The sequence below is a fragment of the Rhinopithecus roxellana genome, unplaced genomic scaffold (genome assembly GCF_007565055.1).
Source record: "Rhinopithecus roxellana isolate Shanxi Qingling unplaced genomic scaffold, ASM756505v1 contig5803, whole genome shotgun sequence".
In the NCBI taxonomy this organism is placed as follows: domain Eukaryota; kingdom Metazoa; phylum Chordata; class Mammalia; order Primates; family Cercopithecidae; genus Rhinopithecus; species Rhinopithecus roxellana.
In genome coordinates, this window is record NW_022144321.1 from 131 (window position 1) to 8,431 (window position 8,301).

General features: G+C 62.6%; 1 pseudogene; it reads right to left on the reverse strand.

Annotated features, from left to right (window-relative positions):
* Positions 1-523: 523 nt before the first annotated feature.
* LOC115896186 lies at positions 524-4,459 on the reverse strand (annotated as a pseudogene).
* Positions 4,460-8,301: the final 3,842 nt, after the last annotated feature.

Genomic DNA, 8,301 nt, shown 5'->3' on the forward strand with positions numbered 1-8,301 from the left:
CCCTGGCCTCCAACCTAGTTCAACCAATGCGCAGCCCGCAGACAAGCCAAGCAGACAGGAGGGATGAGGTCAGTGTACAGCAGTGGCTCCTCCCTGCCGGGTCGCTGTGTCCCTCTCCAAGGGCACGGCTCCTGGAGACGGCCTCTCCTACGGCTGTAGCTGCCCTCCAGGTCTCAGGGGGTAACAGCTCCCCTTTGTTGCTGGCCCTGGGTACTGCACAGCTCTCCTTTAATTCACATATTTTCCATTTATTCAACTCTCCTCAAACACCCTGTCTGAGGGTGCCATAAAAATGTAAGAGTGTGTCAATTGCCCATATCAAAAAACATGCGTTGTACGTTCCACTTGGAGTGGTTTGGAGGGGAGAACTAATGGAAACTGGGGGGAGGCGAGCCTCCAAGCCTCCGCTGGGGCCCCGCTGTGTCCCGAGGGCCCTGGAGTAGGCGGTCAATGACGGACTCAATGAATGAATTGATCCCACCACCACCAACTGCAGGCCCGCCTCTTCCTTCCAACAGCCCACCTCGGCCTCCCAGTCTCGCCAGGTGGCACTGCCTTCGCTCCTGGTCCCTAAGCGCCGCTCGCTTCACCTCCCGCGTGGGCAGGGGGCAGCCGCGACGCCGGCCCAGCGCCTCCGAGCCGGGAACCGCACAGCTCCCGGCGATGGCCCCCAGCCCGCGCGCCGAAATCACGGGCCGCTCGCAGGCGGCCTCGGGACGGCAGGGACGGCTGGAGGGGCGCGGATCGCGTCCCCGAGGCGCGCAGCGCGCGACCGAACCACGCGCCCCGCCCGCTGCGGTCCGCGAACAGCCGCGCGCACCGCCCCACGTGGGGCCGCACGAGCTGGTGGTCCCCGCACCCGATGGCCGCCGCACAGCCATTAGAGAGCAGAGGAGGTAGCGGCCGCGCCGATTGGCCTCGGCGGGCCGGCCCGGGGGAGGGGGCGGGGCCCCTTTTGTTCTCTCCGCACCCCGGGGTTCGCGCGACTGCGAGCGCCCCCACCTCGGAGCCCGGGTCCGCGCTGGGGGTCTGGAGGGGGCGGGGGCGCGGCCCGACGCCCCACCCCCAGCTTGTTCACAGCCACCAGGGCCCAGCGCCTGAAGTGCTGGGACGAGCGCTTTCATCTCCGTCCCTCAGTTTCCCTCCCCTCGTCTTCTCCCTGTGTCCTGGGAGTTATGGAGAAGCGCAGCCCTTGGCAAATTAGCCTGGGACCTTCCTAAAACTAAGCCAATGATAGACAGGCCCGATCTTGCCTGAGAGAGACCCCCAAGCCGGAGAGGCAGGTGTCCAGGTAACCCTAACCTGGGAGTTTTCAGGGTGAGCTTTCTCCTAATCACGGCTGGGGCGTCTTCGTCCAAGGTGGGGCTGGATGGGGTGGGCAGAGGCCCCCACAGCCACAGCCTGGCCAGCTGTGCAAATGCTCTCTAAACCGTCCCCCTTTTCAGTCACTCAACCAACCAGTCAGTCCATAGCACGGGCCTCCCTCTGGGGTGGAAAGTGGTGGCCCCAGGGACCAGGGACCTACACAGGGAGAGAGTGCTGTGATCCGGGCAGGGGGTGTCAGGGGTTCAACCTGGGTCTCCTGACCTCCAGGCCCACATCTTCCCTTAGACAACACCTGAGAGCATCTCCCAGCGCCACTGTGGCCACACACATCCCTGGGAGTAGGACGGGCCACCGCGTTGAAGCTGTGAACACAGGGCTCCCAATCTGTAGGCGAGGGGCCTCTCCCCTGGAGGGGACAGGATCAGGACCCTGGAGCCCCCAGTCCACCTCCCACTTATTACCTGGAAAATCCCCCAAGCCCGGGTTGATGAAGAAGGTGGGACCCTGACAGTGGCCTGGGCCTGGGATGGCAGCTTGACCAAAACGGGGGTCATCTCCAAGGTCATCCTCCCAGACCTGGGAGTCTAAAAACATTAAACCCTTCAGAATGACACATTTGCGTCAGATCACTGTTCAGAACGCCGCTGGTGCCATTGACAGAGCAGTCCCTGGGCTGAAGTGGCTGCACTGCTCTGGTGAGCGGGGGCACCTGCGCGAGCTCCCAGACCCAGAGGCCTCCCCCAAATCCTGGTGTTAGTGGCCATGGAAGGACTCCCAGACCCAGAGCCTTGGCAGGTGTCTGCAGCTCCCCGGGGGCGGGTGCTGGGAGGCTGACATCTGTGGAGTGCTTTTACTGTTGAACAAATTGAATCAATTAAACAGGCCCATCGGGGTGGCTGGGAGCAGTGAACAGGAGGGAAGAGGGGGAGTGGAGCCAAGAGGACAGCCTGAGGGCGTCTGTCTCCCCAGTCGGGGTTCAGACGCACCTCTTTCCCTGGATGTTCCAGGGCAGGAGATCCCCGTGTTGACAAGAGGGAGGTGAGCTAGTGGAGGTGGAGTGGGAGGAAAGTCAGTGGGGACTGTCCCTGTTGTGTGTCCCCTGAAAGCATGCCAAGGCCTGTGTCTCCTACCCAGCCACCTCTGGGCTTCTCAGCCCCCAGCCCTGTGACCCTTTGAGGCACCGGAGCTCCCAAGACACCCCAGCCTCCTTTCAAAGGCATTTTATTGCTTTCACAAGGAGGCCTCCGGAAGCTGGAAGTCTCCACCAGAGAAAGAGAGGAGGCTGCCCAGGGAGGCTGGAGGAGGCGGAGAGGAAAGAGGAAACACGGTGGGGGTAATAGCAAGGGCCCAGGGTCACCCACCTGGAGCGGAAGCCCTCCCCCTTGGGCAGGCTGAGAATGTACGCAGGCGCCGGCTGCTCTGTGACCCAGCTGACCGAGGGACAGCCCCTGCCCAGGAGCTCCAGCAGCTGCTGCAGCATCCCTCCTGCCCAAGCAAGGCCACAGGGCCACCCCTCTGATCCACCCCCAGAGGCCCAGTGCCACTGCCTCTCCTCCAGCTGCTGCTCAGGGGAGTGAGGTTTCCTGAATGAGGCCACCGGCAGCGGGCGGCCAGCCCCTCTCAGCATGGCGCTTGCCCAGGGCCTGGGCTCCGTCACATGCCAGGACAGTGGTCACCATCACCCTGGACAGACCACCTCTGTCCCTTCATGTCAGGTGACCATTATTGGGCCCCCTGAGGCAGATGAGCGTCTCACCAGCAAGCTCCCAGGGAGGACAGCGTGGTCAGGGCCTGCCCATCCGCCAGCATTCTGGCCCCTAGGCCCACAGGCTGAGGGCACTGGGAGGCACCAGGACGGGCTGGTTTGGCCGAGGGACCTGCTTCTTGGGCAGCACCAGGAACAGCCGGGGACCAAGGCTGGAAAGGGCTGAGACCCTCCCAGCGCCCACATCCATGGCGTGAGCCCTGCGTGGGTGCAGCCCCTTCCACAGGCCGAATTCCAGGCCCAGCTGCTGCAGGAGGGACCGCCAGCCAGGGGCGCAGGGCAGAGGATGGGGGAAGGCGTGGCGCTCGCGCTCTTGGTTCTTGCTTGGATGGCGCGGGCTGAGGACCCCCACACCTGCGCTGCGGTGCAGAGGTGTTAGGATCCGAGGGGGCTGCCGGTCCGGGCCGGCGCGTTCAGGCCCAGGGCGGTGGGGTGGCCTCGGCGTGCGTGGCTCGGTTGTCTGCAGGCAGCGAACGTCCTGTGAGAAGCGAACGTCCGTGACTTAGTCCACGGGACCGTTTCTGCATTTTCACCCCAACCTGAAGAGCTGCAGCGCAGCCGCGAGACAGGAAGTCGCTGCCAGGTGGGTCGGGACCGCGATCTGCACTCGTCTCTGCGGCCTCCCGCTCTAGCCGCCGGTTCGCAATCCTGGCGTGAACCGGGAGATCAACCTCCGGCGCCCGCCACAGGCGCCCTCCCGCGGGAACCAGCAGGCAGGAGCGGTGCGGGGGCGCCCTCCAGCGGCCGTGACCGGGATGGCGGCCGCCTGCCAGGCCTCAAGCGTGGCCGCGTGGGCAGCGCGCGCAGCCGGCAACTGAAAGCCAGGAGCTCCTCCTGGGTGGGCCTTGGATCCCTTCGCACCCTGTGCGGCCGCCTCGTGGTGAGCGCCCCCGCCCCTCCCCGCAAGGCCGGTGTTCCCAGCTGGATGGGCAGGCAACCTGGGAACCACAGGGAGCTGCTCCGGTTGGGAGGAAAAAGCCAGCTCGGTTCCCACCTGAGCCCCGAAAGGGGCCTGGCCAGAGGGAAAGAGCGCTCTGGGTTCGGGGGGCGGGGGGAGCACAAGGCAGGAACTGGGGAGCATCAGGCCAGGAGATAGCGGAAAACCTAGGCAGGAACTGGGGGAGCAGCCAGGCAGGGGCTGAGGAGCAAACAGGCCAGGACCTGGGGGAACATCCCGGCCAGGAGCCAGGGGAGGCAACCAGGCAGGAACTGGGGAGAATCATGGCAGGAGCTGGGGGAGCATCGATGCAGGAGCTGTGTCGCGTGTTATCCCCGTCACCTGGAGTTGTGCGTCCTGGGAGGAGCACAGCATTTCAGGGCCCTCTCTGTACTGGAGCCGCCTCTGTGTGTCCATTCCGAAGGAGCCATCCTTCCCTCGCAGCTCTTCCAGTGGGATTGAGAACTGTTAGGCACACACCTGGTGAAGCATTGCTGCCCTTTCCCAGCCACTGGCCTTGCCCTCCCTCCCAGCCCCTGGCCTTGCCCTCTCCCCCCAACCCCTGGCAACCCCTTACCTACTTTCTATTTCTGTACTTGCCTATTCTAGATGTTTTATAAGTGGAATCAGACAGAAGTTGTCCTTTGTGACTGGCTCATCTCACTTAGCATAATGTTTTCAGGCCATCTGTGTGTGGTGTGCGTGGGAATTTCCTTCCTTTTAAGGTTAAATCATAGTCCACTGTATGGAGGGACCACATTTGTTACTCCATTTATGGATGGACACATGGGTTCTTTCCACCTTTCTCTGTGGTGAGTATCGTTGTCAACATTTGGAATAACCCGTGTTGAGCACACTGTTCGTGTTCCTGCCTCCAGTTCTCTGGGTGTGTGACTGCGTGGAACTGCTGGGTAATTCTACCCTCCGCTCTTTGAGAACCACTAAAGTGTTTTTCACAGCGCATGCATCGTGTGAGAGGTCCAATTTCTCCACATCCTCTCCAACACTTACTGTTTTTATTATCGTTCTTGTTACACAGCTTTCATTTTTAAAAAGCAATTTTTTTTTTTTTTTTTGAGACGGAGTCTCACACTGTCACCCAGACTGGAGTGCAGTGGCACAATCTCGACTCACTGCAATCTCCGCCTCCCAGGTTCAAGCAGTTCTCCTGCCTCAGCCTCCCGAGTAGCTGGGATTACAGGCGCCTGCCACCACGCCCAGCTAATTTTTTGTATTTTTAGTAGAGGCGGGGTTTCACCCTGTTAGCCAGCATGGTCTCGATCCCCTGACCTCGTGGTCCACCCACCTCGGCCTCCCAAAGTGCTGGAATTACAGGCGTGAGCCACATCGCCCAGCCCAAAAGCAATATTTTCATACAAACAATATACTAACTGAAATAATTAACAAATTACAGAGATGGAAAAAAAAATTTTTTTTTTGAGACAGGGTCTCATTCTGTCACCCAGGCTGGAGTGCAGTGACAAGAGCTCGGCTCACTGCGACCTCCGCCTTGCCCAGGCTCAAGTGATTCTCCTGCCTCAGCCTCCTGAGTAGCTTACAGGTGCGCACCACCACGCCTGCCCGGCTAATTTGTGTGTGTGTATGTGTGTGTGTGTATTTTCAGTAGAGACGGGGGGTTTCACCATGTTGGCCAGGCTGGTTTCGAACTCCTGCCTGGGGTGCTGGGATTACAGCTGTGAGCCACCGCGCCCAGTCAAAATATTTTTTATTTACCTCCAACCCCACCACCTAGAGATGGCCACTGCTAATTTTTGTTGATCGTTTTTGGCAACAGACTTGTTTGCTTTCTTTTTTTTTTTTTTTTTTTTTTTTTTTGAGACGGAGTCTCGCTCTGTCTCCCAGGCAGGAGTGCAGTGGCTCGATCTCAGCTCACTGCAAGCTCCGCCTCCCGGGTTTACGCCATTCTCCTGCCTCAGCCTCCGGAGTAGCTGGGACTACAGGCGCCGCCACCTCGCCGGGCTAGTTTTTCATATTTTTTGGTAGAGACGGGGTTTCACCGTGTTACCCAGGATGGTCTCGATCTCCTGACCTCGTGATCCGCCCGTCTCGGCCTCCCAAAGTGCTGGGATTACAGGCTTGAGCCACCGCCGCCGGCCCTTGTTTGCTTTCTAAGCACTGTTGTTTTGTTTAGAGACAGGGTCTCGCTCTATGGCCCAGGCTGGAGTGCAGCGGCGCAATCACGGCTCACTGTAGCCTCTACCTCCCGAGCTCAAGCGATCCTCCCGCCTCGGCCTCCCGAGTGGCTGGGACCACAGGCACGGGCTCCCTCCAGTCAAGCATTGTTTTTCTGACCCGCAGGATGGGAGCAGGGAGAGCGGGGCTGGCCGGGGGTCGACGGGGAGGCCCTGCGAGGGGCAGGCCCCGGCCAGGTGGGACGGGGCTCCGCGTCTTCTCTGCCGGCGCTTCTGCGCACGGGCTCACTACTGGGGGCGGCCGGGATCACGGACTCGCTGGCCTCGTCTCCGGAGCGGCAGCAGGCGGCTTGAAGGAACGACCGCGCGGGCCGGCGCAGGCCTCCCCAAGCCCCGAGACCCAGCCCGAGACTGACCCTCCCCGCCCCTCGCCCCAGAGGCCCGCGGCGAGCCAGAAGCCACGCACTCATTGGCCGAGAGCGCGGCCGCCCGGGCCAATCACAGGGCGCGCGGTGGGGGACAGCGTCAGGCGCGTGCGCACTCGGCCCTCCTCGGCGGTCTGCGGGCGGACGCAGCGTCGGCTTGTGGAGTTGGGGCGCTGTCCTGCCTCCCGGCGGGCCGGGAAAAGCGTCTCGTACATGCGCCCCCCGCGGCTCGCGACCCCCAGCCCTCGGCCTAGCCCCAGGCGGGTCGATCGCGCTGTCCCCAAGCCCGGACGGGCCTCCTCCAGCTGCCGGGTGGAGAGGCTGGGGGGCTTCTCCCGAGGTCGGCGGCAAGGCTGAGAGCCCAGGCCCCACCGCGCCCGAGGAGGCAGCCCCTCGCGGGCTCTAAAGGCCCCGGGGCCGCCGAGATGTTCCGGGGCCGGGTTGTGCCCGCTCCCGTTTCCGGCTCCGCTGCCCTCGGGCACTGTCCCCTACCTTGGTCTGGGAGAGGTCGATAAGGGGGCAGAGGGCGCTGCTAGGGGGCCCTGCGGGTCTCCTGGCCTCGGCCCCCCAAGGTGGCCCGAGCGGAGCTCTGCAGAAAGTCCTCAGGTAGCCGCAGCCTTGGTTCCGACAAAACCCCTCGCACTGACCGGGCCTCAGCTGACCTGGGCAGCCTGCTGACCCGACCCCGACGCCTGGGCCCCCAGGCCTCTCAGGGTCTCCAGGAAAGGGAATGGGCTGCGGGGCACAGCGAGGCTGGACAGCAGGCGCTGGCCCAGGACTCCGCTTGCCCAGAGGAGAAAATGGAGGCTGAGCCTCCGGGGAGACCAGCTTGATGCCAGGAGCACTTTACAGAGGGACACGGGTGGGGGCTGGCAAGCACTTTACCCCTATGGTAGTAACGGGAGGGCACTAAAGTCAGCAGCACGCCCCCGCCCCAACCAAGGCCACTGCCACCTCCCACCATCCCGACCGTCCTTTGCTCCCTCAACCCTTGTTGCTGTGGGGGCTTGGGGATATGTTAGATTCTCACTGGCCCGGGCCTTTGCTCCCCAAGGGCCGCCTGGCTGTAGAGCAGGACCCCCAAGTCCTGGAGAGAAGGGCAGAGGCGGGCCGACCAGGAGCTCTGCAGAGGAGCAACTCTGGCCTGCGGACCCAGGGCTCTCTCTGTGGGTCACAAGGCTTGGAGCTCCATGCTCTGGCAAACTGGGCCTCATACCACCTGTCTGCCCTGCACCTGGAGAACTGACAGCCTACACGCCCAGCACTCAGAGCAGAAGCCAAAGCATTCCCGGAACCCACAGACCCCCAGCTAGCCTGGCCCCCTGCCCCAGCCCCCACGTCACTGACCTGGCCTCCCTGCAGCTCCTGGAATGCACCCAGGCTGTGCTCCCCCCGGGGCCTCTGTGTGCCCATCCCTCTGAGGACTGCTCTTCTTCTTGCTCTAGGCGCCCCCATCTCCTCCCACACATCTCTGCTCAATGTCTTCTCAGAGGGCCCCCACAACCCTGTCTAAATGTTCAGTCCCCTCTCCCACTCCTCATCCCCCTCAAGCCCAATTCCTGCTTGGGTTCTGGTAGCTGGCGCCCCCTTCCCGCTGCTGTGGACCTGAGGCTCTTTCTGCCCCTCTGTTTCCTGCCGCATCCTGCCTGGCTCCCAGGAGACCTCTCTAAGCATTTTCTGACAACAAAGCTGCAG